At 44.5% G+C, this 15,184-nt stretch overlaps 1 protein-coding gene across 3 annotated transcripts in view; it reads left to right on the forward strand.

Annotated features, from left to right (window-relative positions):
* Positions 1-15,184, forward strand: part of nphp3 (nephronophthisis 3) — a 157,289-nt gene that overhangs the window by 80,012 nt on the left and 62,093 nt on the right. The window lies entirely within an intron of this gene.

Raw genomic sequence — 15,184 nt, forward strand, 5'->3', positions numbered from 1 at the left:
AGTGTGCAGCTTCCTTTCAGTGGAAACCTCCATCTGTGAGCATTTGGTGTTCAACTAAACATGCAGGTCTGGCAGTGGTGGGGAGTATCTGAGGTTGCAGGGGGGTGGTCCACAATCTGCAATGAAGAAGAATGGGAGAGAAGGGTGAGATTCTGTTGTTAAAAATGCATTAGCTTTTCAAGGTATATAGAGATGTTTGTAGGTGCTATGATTGACCACATCTTGTACTTAAGAGAATCAACATCGAGAAGAGGGGACAGAATTCTACATTAATATAAGTGCAGTGAGGTACAGGTACAATGGAAAAACTTGAAGGATCTCAGCACGTATGTTTTTCATTGTACTTGTATTTTACTGGACTTGTGCACATGGCAATAGACTTGATATAGCATTCTTCAGCAATCTTCTCTCCGTCCATTTCCATCTGTTTATGAATTTGATGAAGACTGATCTGCTTAGGTGGAAGTTATTTGGGATTTGGACAAAGCTTTTAGGAAGATGGGCACAGAATTTTCGAAGTGATGGACTGTCCAAGGACCTTGGCAAATAAAGCAAAGACTGATGACAGTTTTGAGTGGGAGTGATGATGAGCTGTAAAGGGGAGAGCCGGGAGAGATAATCTGAATGATATGGGAATGCACGTCTAAAGAAAGCAATGAATTTGGAAAGAGTAAGTCATGAGATGGATATAGGGAATATTAGATTTCTGACATTTGTGTGCTGAAGTAGGTCATAAAATTTTCCGGGGTTAATTACAAAGGATGTGAATTAATGGTGCACAAGTTCAAGTAAAGGTCATTCTGGTTCTGTCTGAAGGGTAGGGCACTCTTGTTCCATGTTGAATGGTTCTCTTATGATCTTTCTGATCTGTACCATTCTTTGTGATGTTACTGTGTACTTACTAAAGGTTGTCAGAATTAATTTCAATGTTTCCCTGTGATTTCAGCAAGGCCCTTCCAAAAGCAGTTTAAATTAAGAACCCTCAGAGTGGGGGAGCTCCCAGAGTCATTTTTTTTAGATAACCATGGGCCGTAATTTGAAAGCACTGATTCAAAGTTCAGAATATATTTTTTATCAAAGTATATATACTATATACAACCCTGAGATTCTTCCTCTTGCAGGCAGCCACAAAACAAAGAAACAATAGAATGTTTCTTATTCTTCAGGACATTTTTTCTTCAGTGGTTTGATCAAGGCACGACTGCGGAGGCGTGTGGATGTCAGCGAGTTAGACCGATGGGAAGAGTTTGAAAGAAGACAGCTTTTTAGAGCGGGTGTCAGAGTAGAGGGAGTCAGAGTAGGAGGGCTTTGGCTCAACGGGGCTTTGGCGATAACGCTTCGAGGTGAGGTAAGTTACTTGTGAAGAATAGGAATAGGAAGTATGTCTGTGAGGCTGGTGTTCTGTCCTGGGTGTCAGATGTGGGAAGTCCAGGAGACTCCCAGCCTCCCGGAAGGCCACATCTGCGTCAGGTGCGTCGAGCTGCAGCTCCTTACAGACCAAGTTGGGGAACTAGAGATGCAGCTCAAATACCTTTGGTCAGGGAAAGTGAGGTGATAGGTAGGAGCTATAGGCAAGTAGTCATGCCGGGGCCTCAGGATACACACAAGTGACTAACAGTCAGGAGAGGGAAGAGCAAGAGTCAGATACTAGAGAGTACTCCTGTGGCTGTCCCCCTTAACAATAAGTACTTCTGTTTGAGTACTGTTTGGGTGGCGGGGGGGTGGGGGGGGGAGAGAAACGGCCTATCTGAGGGAAGCAACAGTGGCCATGCATCTGGCACAGATTCTGGCCGTATATGTTTTCTGACACAATATGTCGATAAGCCTACAAGAGGAGAGGCTGTACTTGATCTGGTATTAGGAAATTAACCTGGTCTGGTGTCAGGTCTGTCAGTGGGAGAGCATTTTGGAGATAGTGATCACAATTCTATCCCCTTTTCCATAGCCTTGGAGAGGAATAGGAGCAATCAAGTTAGGAGAGTGTTTAATTGAAGTAAGGGGAAATAAGAGGCTATCAGGCAGGAACTTGGAAGCATAAATTGGGAACATGTTCTCAGGGAAACATACGGAAGAAATGTGGCAAATGTTCAAGGGATATTTGTGTGGAGTTCTGCATAGGTACGTTCCAATGAGATAGGAAAAGGGTGGTAGTGTACTGGAACTGTGGTGTACAAAGGCTGTAGAAAATCTAGTCAAGCAGAAAAGATTACAAGAGGTTCAAAAATTAGGTAATGATAAGAGATCTAGAAAATTATTAGGCTAGCAGGAAGGAGCTTAAGAATGAAATCAGGAGAGCCAGAAGGGGCCATAAGAAGGCCTTGGCAGACAGGATTAAGGAAAACCCTAAGGCATTCTACAAGTATGTGAAGAGGAAGAGGATAAGACGTGAGAGAATAGGACCACTCAATGTGACTGTGGAAAAGTGTGTGTGGAACCGGAGGAGGTAGCAGAGGTACTTAATGAATACTTTGCTTCAGTATTCACTTGGAAACGGGCCTTGGCGATTGTAGGGATGACTTGCAACGGATTGAAAAGCTTGAGCATATAGGCAGTAAGAAAGAGGATGTGCAGGAGCTTTTGGAGAGCATCAAGTTGGATAAGTCACTGGTACCAGATGAGATATACCCCAGGCTACTGTGGGAGGTGATGGAAGAGATTGCTGAGCCTCTGTCAATGATCTTTGCATCATCAATGGGGACAGGAGAGGTTCCAGAGGATTGGAGGGTTGCAGATGTTGTTCCTTTATTCAAGGAACGCAGTAGAGATAGCCCAGGAAATTATAGGCCAGTGAGTCTCACCATCAGTGGTTGGTAAGTTGATGGAGAGGATCCTGAGAGGCAGGATTTATGAACATTTGGAGAGGCATAATATGATTAGGAATAGTCAGCATGGCTTTGTCAAAGGCAGGTCATGCCTTAAGAACCTAATTGAATTTTTTGAGGATGTGACTAAACACATTGATGAAGTTAGAGCCGTAGATGTAGTGTATATGGATTTCAGCAAGGCATTTGGTGAGGTACCCCATGCAAGGCTTATTGAGAAAGTAAGGAGGCATGGGATCCAAGGGGACCTTGCTTTATGGATCCAGAACTGGCTTGCCCACTGAAGACAAAGAGTAGTTGTAGATGGGTCATATTCTTCATGGAGGTCAGTGACCAGTGGTGTGCCTCAGGGATCTGTTCTGGGACCCTTAATATTCGTGATTTTTATAAATGACCTGGATGAGGAAGTGGAGGGAGGGGTTTGTGAACTTGCTGATGACACAAAGGTTGGGGGTGTTGTAGATAGTGTGGAGGGCTGTCAGAGGTTACAGCGGGGCATTGATAGGATGCAAAACTGGGCTGAGAAGTGGCAGATGGAGTTCAACCCAGATAAGTGTGAGGCAGTTTAGTTTGGTAGGTCAAGTATGATGGCAGAATATAGTATTAATGGTAAGAGTCTTGGCAGTGTGGAGGATCAGAAGGATCTTGGTGTCTGAGTCCATAGGACACTCAAAGTTGCTGTGCAGGTTGACTGTGTGGTTAAGAAGGTATCCTTCTTCAACCGTGGGATTGAGTTTAGGAGCCAAGAGGTAATGTTACAGCTGTATAGGACCCTTGTCAGACCACATTTGGTGTTCTCAGTTCTGGTCACCTCACTACAGGAAAGACGTTGAAACTATAGAAAGGGTGCAGAAGAGATTCGCAAGGATGTTGCCTGTATTGGGGAGCATGCCCTATGAGAAAAGGTTGAGTGAACTTGGCCTTTTCTCCTTGGAGTGACGGAGGATGAGAAGTGACCTGATAGAAGTGTATAAGATGATGAGAGGCTGAAATGGCTAGCACAAGAGGGCACAGTTTTAAGTTGCTTGGAAGTAGATACAGAGGGGATGTCAGGGGCAACCTTTTCTATGCAGAGGGTGGTGAGTGCATGGAATGGGCTGCCAACAATGGTGGTGGAGGTGGATACAATAGGGTCTTTTCAGAGACTTTTGGATGGGTACATGGAGGTTAGAAAAATAGAGGGCTATGGGTAACCGTAGGTAATTTCTAGAGTAAGTACATGTTTGGCGCAGCATTGTGGACTGATGGACCTGTATTGTGCTGTAGGTTTTCTATGTTTCTATGTTTAATCCATGAAAGCCCTACACCACAAAGACTGTCAATATCCAATGTATGAAAAAAGAACAAGCTATGCAAACAGAAAAAGTTGACAAATAAAACACAACACAACGATTCTGTAAGTGAGTCCACAGCCATGGAAAGTTCAACACTGAGAGGAGCGCTGATGGTTGGAGGCTGCACAACCGTCAGTTCATCACTGAGAGGAGTGCTGATGGTTGGAGGCTGCACAACAGTCAGTTCATCACTGAGGGGAGTGCTGATGGTTGGAGGCTACACAACCGTCAGTTCATCACTGAGGCGAGTGCTGATGGTTGGAGGCTGCACAACCGTCAGTTCATCACTGAGGCGAGTGCTGATGGTTGGAGGCTGCACAACAGTCAGTTCATCACTGAGGTGAGTGCTGATGGTTGTAGACTGCATGGTAGTCAGTTCATCACTGAGAGGAGTGCTGATGGTTGCAGACTGCACGGTAGTCAGTTCATCACCGAGAGGAGTGCTGATAGTTGCAGGCTGCACGGTAGTCAGTTCATCACTGAGGGGAGTGCTGATGGTTGCAGGCTGCACGGTAGTCAGTTCATCACTGAGGAGTGCTGATGGTTGCAGGCTGCACGGTAGTCAGTTCATCACTGAGGGGAGTGCTGATGGTTGCAGGCTGCACGGTAGTCAGTTCATCACTGAGGAGTGCTGATGGTTGCAGGCTGCACGGTAATCAGTTCATCACTGAGGGGAGTGCTGATAGTTGCAGGCTGCACGGTAGTCAGTTCATCACTGAGGGGAGTGCTGATGGTTGCAGGCTGCACGGTAGTCAGTTCATCACTGAGGAGTGCTGATTGTTGCAGGCTGCACGGTAGTCAGTTCATCACTGAGGCGAATAAGTCCTCGGGGTATTGAGGAATGATTGTGTCATTTGGAACTTGCTACTGAAGTATATTTCACAAGGTTTTGTGTTCGCAGTTAGAAAATAACCAAACTCTAGACAAGCTGTTTCATTTTTAATCATAATTAATGACCTTGAGAATTGTCTCCATGAGAATATCTGCTTATTCTGCTGAATCAAGACTTCTATATCTACAGCTTCAGTGTCTCCCGGTGACTTTGTCCACAGTCACAACAAAGACAACACCAGTGGTGGGGGGGGTTGGATGGCAAAGTACGATCAAGGAGGTCGATATGATCAGGACTGCTTTGAATGAGTGGACTGGGCCATGTTCAGGGTTTCATTTTTGAATCTGAATTAATTTGCCACGGCTGTCACCGGCTTCGTCAAGACCTGTGTGGATGAGCGTATGCCTTTGAGAACATACCAAACATACCCAAACTAAAAGCCATGCATGAATAAGGAGATTCGCAGTCTGCTGAGGGATTAATCTGTAGTTTTCAAGACCAGCAATCCATAACTCCTTTTGAAGCCCAGATACGACCAACAGAAGACTATGTGAGAGCGAAATGGCAAGTGAGAGACAGATGGCAGGGTTTACATGGCATTACTTCCCATACGGTGAAACCTAACAGCACAAGTGGTTGTGATGCTTCGCTATCTGCTCTCAGCGTCTTTTCTGCATGCTTTGAAAGGGAGAAAAACACTACACATTTATGAATTCCCGCAGCATCTGGAAACACTATGATCCCTGTATCAGAGGGTGATGTCAAAAATATCTTTCGATAGGGGGAACGCTCACAAGGCACCAGGTCCTGATTATGTACCTGGTAAGGTGCTGAAAATCTGTCCTAACCAACTGGATTATCTTCAGAATCAGGTTTATTATCACCGGCATGTGACATGAAATTTGTTAACTTAGCAGCAACAGTTCAATGCAATACATGATCTAGCAGAGAGAGAAAAATAATAATAATAAAATAAAACATAATAAAGAAGCAAGTAAATCAATTACATATATTGAATAGATTATTAAAATGTGCAAAAACAGAAATACTGTATATTAAAAAAGTGAGGTAATGTCCAAAGCTTCAAAGTCCATTCTGGAATCGGATGGCAGAGGGGAAGAAGCTGTTCCTGAATCACTGAGTGTGTGCCTTCAGGCTTCTGTTTCTCCTACCTGATGGTAACAGTGAGAAAAGGACATGTCCTGGGTGCTGGAGGTCCTAAATAATGGACACAAAATAATCTGCAGATTCTGGGGTCAAAGCAACACTCACAACGCGCTGGAGGAACTCAGCAGGTCGGGCAGCATCCGTGGAAAAGGACGCTGGACGCTGCCTTTCTGAGACACCACTTCCTAAAGATGTTCTGGGTGCTTTGTAGGCCAGTGCCCAAGATGGAGCCGACTAGATTTATAACATTCTGCAGCTTCTTTCTGTCCTGTGCAGTAGCCCCTGCATACCAGACAGTGATGCAGCCTGTCAGAATGCTCTCCATGGTACAACTATAGAAGTTTTTGAGTGTATTTGTTGACATGCCAAATCTCTTCAAACTCCTAATAAAGTATAGCCACTGTCTTGCCTTGTTTACGACTACATCAATATGTTGGGACCAGATTAAATCCTCAGAGACCTTGACACCCGGGAACTTGAAGCTGCTCACTCTCTCCACTTCTGATCCCTCTATGATGATTGGTATGTGTTCCTTCATCTTGCCCTTCCTGAAGTCCACAATCAGTTCTTTCGTCTTACTGACGTTGAGTGCCAGGTTGTTGCTGCGGCACCATCCCACTAGTTGGCATATCTCACTCCTGTACGTCCTCTCGTCACCACCTGAGATTCTACCAACAATGGTCATCTATCGTCATCAAATTTGGAGATGGTATTTGAGCTATGCCTAGCCATACAGTCGTGTATACCAAGAGCAGAGCAGTGGACTAAGCACACACCCCTGAGGTGCGCCAGTGTTGGTCATCAGTTACGTGTCCACAGTTTCGTTTTCCTGGGAGTCCACAGTTTTGTTTACTGTGGGCGTCACATGTCCCCAGTTTCGTTTTACTGAGAGTCCACAGTTTTGTTTCTGTGAGCGTTACCTTATGACGTATGCTGACAGCATAAAAGAAATATGGACAGTGCCGAGGAGATGAGGGAGTCGAAGGAAAGAGAGAGAGAGAGAGAAGAATGCATTTCGAGCATGATGTATTAAATGCTGAGCTATATTTGATGAACAGCATCCTGACGTAGGTGTTTGTGTTGTCCAGGTGGTCTAAAGCCCTGTGAAGAGCCATGGAGATTGCGTCTGCTGTTGACCTATTGTGACGATAGGAGTTCAATCTAGTCATAACCAACCTCTCAAAACATTTCATCACTGTCGATATGAGTGCTACCGGGCGATAGTCGTTAAGGCAGCTCACAATATTCTTCTTTGGCACTGGTATAGTTGTTGCCTTTTTAAAGCAAGTGGGAACTTCTGCCCGTAGCAGTGAGAGGTTGAAAACCCCACCTCCTTTGAAAGAGCATCAATTGTACTGGTGCTCAGGGTGACACCACATCTACTGTGATGAAATGCTTTGAGAGGTTGGACATGGCTAGAATAAACACCTACCTGAGTACGTAACTGAACCCACTGCAGTTTGCGTCTCAGCACAACAACAGCAGACACAATTTTGCTCGTTCTCCACTCTACTTTGGAGCACCTAGTCAACAGAAAAACATTAAGTACATCAAGCCGCTGTTTATCCATTGCATTTCTTCCATGTAGATGAATTTGCTGATGAAACCACAGTCAGTCACAGAATCTCAGATGGGATGAGGAAGTGTACAGGAATGAGTGAGATCGATCGGCTGCAACAACAACCTTGCAATCAGTGTTAGCAAGACCAAGGAATTGACTGTGGATTTCAGCAAGGGGAAGTTGGGAGAACATGCACCAATCCTCATGGAGGGGTTAGCCGTGGAAAGGATGAGCAGCTTCAAGTTCTTGGGCTGTAAATGAAGTCATGGCAGTGGTTCTACTTTGTTAGGAATTTAAGGAGATTTGGTATGTCACCAAAAACTTGCAAATTTCTGTAGATGTACAGTGGAGAGCATTTTGACTGGTTGCATCACAGATTGGTATCGGCAGGATATCAACAGGATTCAGCCAGCTCCATTGCAGACACAATCCTTCTCTTCACTGAGGCATCTTCAAAATCTGGTGCCTCAAAAGGCAGCATCCATCTCGAAGGATCCTTCCCATCCAGAGCATGCCCTCTTCTCATTATTATCATTGGGGCGGGGGACAGATACAGGAGTCTGAATTCCCACACTCAGTGATTCAGAAACGGCTTCTTCCCCCCGCCCCCCCCCCGCTTGTTATTTCTTTTTGTTTACTTTGTACTACTTATTTTGTAATTTATACCGATTTTATGTCATTGCACTGTATTGTTGCTGCCAAAAGTCACATTCCATGTTATGTAAGATAGTGATAATAAGCCTGATTCTGTGACTGAATAAGATATGCACTATTAATGTTTTTGCTCAATTAATTCCTGATTTGTTAAATAGAAATTTAGACCAATTCTATAGAAATGCATTATGGGAGCTAGCACATAAAAGCATATTTTAAATTTTTATGGATTTCTATTGACCAATGTGAAACCCATTATAATTTCAGAGCAGGTAATGGTCATTATACTGAAATTAATAGTAATATTTACTCCAAGCTGAACATGAAACTCTGCTATTTTCTTTCTCTACCTATTTTGTAAGCCTGTCATGTCAACCATCACGGCCTTGCTCATCACCCACTCAGTAGTCTCAAAACTTTGGAGTCCTGTGCAGGATTCCCTAAAGGTTAACTTGCAGCTTGAGTCGGTAGTGTGACGAAAAACCAAGTTATCAGAAGATTGATGCTGATGAGAGAGAGATAAGAGAGACAGGGAGAAGCGTTCAAAATGTTAATGAGAGAGGAGAGAGATTAACGAAAAGAGACACAGTTCTGAGTATTAACAGACCGGTTGCTTTGAACCTGAACTGTTTGAAGTTTGATGGACAGGCAATATCCCAGCAGGGGGATAAAAGGAACAGGTTCGCTAAGGCAAGACAGACACCACGAGATCACGAGATAACGAGACCCTGGAAGTACGGTGTGCCCCCACAAGTTGCTGGGAGTTTGTAGGTCTGGTCGCGGGACCCACCATAGATGCACAGGGTGAAAAGGTACGATCGGCGGGAACCTGGTGTGTGTGTCCGCCCTTGCCTGGGTGCCGGGTTCACCGCGGAAGAACGATTGTATCCGGAACGGAGGGGTCACAGTCGGTGACCTCAGAAGGCATTAAAAACATTCGCCCGAAAGCTAACTGCGAAGAAGAACAAAGGTCTGTTTGAATCGAAATTTGCATATTCTCTCTCTCTCTCTCTCTCTCCTCCCAACGGCACAACAGTGATTACTGCGAACTGTAGTCAGCTGAACTGAACTCTGCGTCACTTGAGACTGATCATTTTACCCCTAGACTGCGATAGAGCTTGATTGATTCCTATTATCCTAGTTCTGTGTACATGTGTGCTTTATCATTGCTAATCTGTTGCATTCATACGATTAGAGTACTGTGTTACTTATTTCTTTAATAAAACTTTCTTAGTTCCAGTAATCCAGACTCCAACTAAGTGGTCCATTTCTGCTGGTTTGGCAACCCAGTTATGGGGTACATAACATAAGTGGGGATCTCGTCCGGGATTTTGAACGCCAAATTTGGGACTGGGTAAATTGATTGGGTTAAAATTCCCGAAAGAAATAAAGGCCAAACAGCAGAAATGGAGATTGAGGTATTTCTAAAGGTGCCAACCTTGGAGGCATTAGAGGATGCCAGGAAATCAGAATTGGCAACTGTGGCCAAATGGTTGAATCTTTTTAAGGGGAAGTCGACAATGAGGAGAGCGGAGATGCACAGAACTATCATAGAGCACTATGTATCTAAAGGTGTGTTTCCCCAAGGGGAGCTGGAGGTGATAAGTATTGGCAAACCTGGTGGAGAAACAGTACAGCTGCAGATTGAAAAATTGAGACTCGAGCATGAGTTCCGGGTAAAACAGTTGGCGCGAGAAGAGAGGGACAGGCAGTTAGAACGCGAAAAGAGAATAAAACAGCTGGAGCGAGAGGAGAGGGACAGGAAGTTAGAGCGAGAAGAGAGGGAGAAACAGAGGGAAAGGGAGTTTGAGCTGGAGAAGTTAAGGATGACGCTAGCGCAGGGACCCATGCCGAACCAAGGTGGAGGGTTCAGGGCGACCCAGGAGGTTAGGCTGGTTCCCCCATTTGACGATACCGATGTGGATCGGTACTTTCTCCATTTCAAAAAAGTTGCTGCAAGTCAGGACTGGTGGAGGGATAAGTGGGCTGTTTTGCTTCAGGGCGTACTTAAAGGAAAAGCTCAACAAGCTTACTCGGCATTGTCCGCAGAAGATGCCCAGAGGTATGAGGTGGTGAAAGAGGCCATACTCAGGATTTATGAGTTGGTCCCAGAGGCATACCGACAGAGGTTCCGGAATGTGAGGAAGCAGTGGGGCCGCACGTATTTAGAGTTTGCCCGTGAGATGCAGATGTATTGTGAGCGTTGGTGCGCCTCGAAAGGGGTTAATGGGGATTATGACAGACTGCTACAGCTAATACTGATTGAGCAGTTTAAAGGTTGTGTCCCTGAAGGTATGAGACCCTACCTAGATGAGAAAGAGGCAGACACCTTAGTCGCAACTGCTAAGTTAGCAGATGAATACGCATTAACGCACAAAGAGAAGTTGACCCCGAGTAAAGGCTACCAGAAGGGTAGTCAAGAGGGCGGAGAGAGTCCGCCAGAAAAGTCAGAAAGTAAGCCGGAGACTAGTGAGAAGGATAAGGAAGACCGGGAGCAGTTTGGTAGGAAGTCTCCTGGGGTCGTATGCTATAATTGTGGGAAAGCCGGACACTTTGCGTCCAGGTGCTTTGTCCCAAAGAAGGAGACGGGGAAAGGGAAAACGACGGTTCCGACTGGCTGTATTGAGCTGGTAAACAAACTGCTAGGGGAGAAGCGGTCTGATAAAGTTCAGGAAGGGCGGATTGGTGTCGGTGAAGGAGGGGTTAAACCCAGTTCCAGTACGGATCTGGAGAGACACTGGAACTTGTCAGTCATTGATATTAAAGAGTGTGTTAGACTTTAGTTCAGAGACCTAGACTGGGGAGGTCAGGGTGATAAAAGGCATTGGGAAAGGGACTGAAGCAGTACCTTTGCACCAGATACATCTAAAAAGCGACTTGGTCTCCGGACCAGTCACGATCGGGGTGAGGCCCGAACTACCGATGGAAGACGTGGAGGTCTTACTCAGTAATGACCTCGCCGGCGGAGAGGCATACCCAGCAGTAAGATTGACAAGCCAGCCTGCCAGCATTGAGGCCCCGCCCATGGACTCACAGTTTTATCCCATTTGCGCAGTGACTCGGCGCATGTCCAGAAAGGCTGCCGAAGCGAATGTAGATTTAGCAGAGATGTTTTTACCAGCCTTGTACCAGGAGGGGTTAGAAAGTGAGAAGCAGTGTAGTGAAATGGAAGTTAAGGTAGACTTATCATTAGCAAGGAAAGAATTTATACAGGCACAGGAGCGAGACGAGGAGCTGATGGTCTGGGCGGAGACAGCTCTCTCTGAAGCAGAATTAAAAAGGGAGCCAGTGGGCTATTATGTGAAGGAGGGAGTACTAAGGAGGAAATGGAGACCAAGTACTGTGCCTGCAGATGAGGAATGGGGGTTGGTGCCGAAAATTTATGGGGATGAGATTCTTAACCTGGCCCACAAGATACCCCTCGGTGGACATTCTGGGGGGAGGAAGACAGTCGATAGAATCATGAAAGAGTTTTACTGGCCACACAGGAGGAAGGATGCTATTGACTATTGTAGACATGAGCTAACACAGTTACAGGCTATTGATATGCTAACAGCTTACCACGACCAGAGAGCAGACCTAGTCGGTGTTATCACGAAAATTAATGAGGCTAGGGTGCCACCTGATAAGGGGAAAACCCATTTCGAAAAGATAAATATGATGCCGACCAGATGGGAGAACTCTATTGTTTTGGCCAACTTTGCTGATGAGTTCTCTCACTTAACCCCCGAACAGAGTGAGCCGCCAATAAAGCTAATTAAACGGCACGCACACGTACGTCCAGATGTCCCGAGGCGATGCAAAGGGGACATGGTGTTGTTGTCACATCAGGTCAGCCTAGTGAGCAACACCCCTATAGGATAATTAATTCAGTGACAAAAGGGCTAAAGAACGCAGAAGCGTATAGTGGCGATTTAGTGGTCTGGAGTGACACATGGGAGGAGCTGTTTAAAAAGCTGTTTGAAGCCAGCCTGACAGTGAACCTCGCAAAAAGTGAATTCAGCCACGGAAAGATCACTTATCTGGGATTTGTGGTAAGACAGGGGCAGCTGGCACCGATGCAGGCTAAGGTGTGGGCTATCTCTGAAGTCCCCACCTCGACAGACAAGAGAGCCCTGAGAAGGTTCTTGGGGATGGTGGGGTACTATCGGAAGTTTTGCAAAAACTTTGCGGATATTACCCTCCCTCTTACTAAGCTCTTGCCAAAGAATGCTAAGTTTGTGTGGGACGACCCTTGTTATCTTTGTCTGGGACGGAAACCACTGAGAACTTACACTGATCACAACCCATTAGTGTTTTTGGCCACTATGAAGTTTGCTAAATTGGAGCCTGGTCTTAGAGGATTATTAAAATAACACATATAAAGGGAACGGAAAATGTGATTGCTGACTGTCTGTCAAGGTGTTGACAACTTAAAGTTCTCTGTATTAGCCGAATAGCTGATGACCCTGTACATTAGTGTGTAATAATGTATTCATGCCTATAATTTTTACCCTGGTAAAAATCCTTTGAAGGGTAGGGGTGTGATGAAAAACCAAGTTATCAGAAGATTGATGCTGACGAGAGAGATAAGAAAGACAAAGGGAGAAGGGTTCAAAATGTTAATGAGAGAGGAGAGAGATTAACGAAAAGAGACACAGTTCTGAGTATTGACAGACCGGTTGCTTTGATCCTGAACTGTTTGAAGTTCGATGGACAGGATCAGGTACTTCTGGGTCATCAAGGGAATGGCGGCGTAAGGAAAAGATCTCTCGACAAAAAAGAAGGTAAACTGCTGCGAAATCGAATTTAGACAAATACTTAATATTGCATAACTATATTAATAAAAGGGGCAAGGATGATGTCTAAGAACAAGATTAAAAAGTCCGCTTCGAAGGCTGATAAACACAAAGAGACGCAGCAAGGCGAAGGTAAACCTGGATTGATGATTCCCTTCGTGGAGAAGCTGCTTAGAGAGAACCTTGATATACCGGCCGCAAAAGACCTACAGATAGAAAGGGCTCACCGCGTGTTGGCACCACAGCCCCTGGCAGGCGCCCAGCCCAGATCGATTCTGGTCAGATTTCTCAGTTACAGAACGAAGGAAGAGTTGCTTAAAGGGGCATGGCAAAAGAAAGGTTTCATGTGGAACAACTGTAAAATCAGTTTAAACCACGACTACGCACCGGGGATTCTTGCCAGACGGAAGGAATATACGGAAACACGGAGAGTCCTGAAGGAAAACAACATCAGATTCCAGACCCTGTATCCAGCTCGGCTGAGAGTCTTTTACGACGAAGGGACAAAAACATATGCTACGGTGGAGGAGGCAACGTCGGACCTGGCGGACCGGGGACTACCTATTAAAGTTATCACCCAACCGGAGTCGCTACTGGAGAGGATTCGGCAGAAGTCGTGGCAGTTAGTGGGGCGAGGACGCTCCACTCGAACCAGAGTGTCAAACTACAAGGAAAAGCTGCAAATATTCAGACGCGAATGTACAGAGAATACAGATTAATTAAGAGAAATGACTGAAAAGAGTAAATCGGACTTAAAGGTAAAATGAAAACTGGTAACTGAAAATAAACTAGGCGGAATAACTTGAATGATAGCAATTTGGTCGAGACATAAATAGGAGAAAATTCTCTATTATTATTCAAACTGCTGAGGGCCCTCTAACACAGGGTGAAGATAGAGGTTATCCCTCTGATCTGAGGCGGGTCGGTGCTCAGGCCTCACTGTGGGAAGTCGGGAAAAATTTTCAAATGTTACACGTTCAAAAATGTCTAGGGTGTGGTTATATGTCTTGGTTTACTGTTGAGAAGGGATTGCTTACTGTTAGGTTAGAAAAGGAAAGTGTTTTTTTTCTGCTAGAGAAAAATGCAAACTGAATTGGTAAAAATAATTTCCTATAATGTTAATGGGGTTTTGAATCCAATTAAAAGAAATAAGATTATGTCTAAATTGAAAAAAGAGAGGGCACAAATAGCTTTCCTCCAGGAAACACATATGAGCCAATCTGAACATGGAAAATTAAAAAGAATAGGCTTTAAGCATGTATTTTATTCATCATATAAATTGAGTCACCAAAGAGGGGTAGCTACTTTAATATCAAGTACTCTTAATTATGAACATATTTCAGAGACTGAAGACAAAGAAGGACGGTTTGTAAAAATCACAGGAAGAATAGAAGGTACAGAAATAACATTGCTGAATGTTTATGCTCCTCCAGGTTGTGAATGGTCATTTTATAGACACATTTTTGACCTAATGGTCAATTCTCAAGGGGTAGTAATTTGTGGAGGGGATTTTAATATTAGATTAAATCCTGTATTAGATTCTTCAAGAATAGTTACTCAGAATAAACCTCTGACTCGGAAAATGAATTCATTGATGGAGGAGTTGGGAATTATAGATGTCTGGGGGGAATTACACCCTACTAGTAAAGATTATACACATTACTCTTTCCTTCATTCAGCCTATTCAAGGATAGACTATTTCTTTATCTTTAATACAGATAGACTCAGGATAAAAAACTGTAATATCGCAACAATTGATCTGTCGGATCATAGCCCAGTCTCTATGTCTCTAATCCTGGAAAGGAAAATGAGGAAAACACTATGGAGGCTAAACTCACATATACTCAATAACCCGAAAGTAATGGAGGGATTAAGGGGAGAAATCAAAGAATATCTAGACCTTAATGACATGGGAGAAACATCACCAGTGATCTTATGGGATACATTGAAAGCTGTACTGAGAGGGAAAATTATTTCCATTACCACTCACATGAAAAAAATCAATGCACAAAAATTAGCAGACCTTCAAGGAAAAT

Source organism: Mobula birostris, chromosome 19, assembly GCF_030028105.1.
Source record: "Mobula birostris isolate sMobBir1 chromosome 19, sMobBir1.hap1, whole genome shotgun sequence".
Taxonomy (NCBI): Eukaryota; Metazoa; Chordata; class Chondrichthyes; order Myliobatiformes; family Myliobatidae; genus Mobula; species Mobula birostris.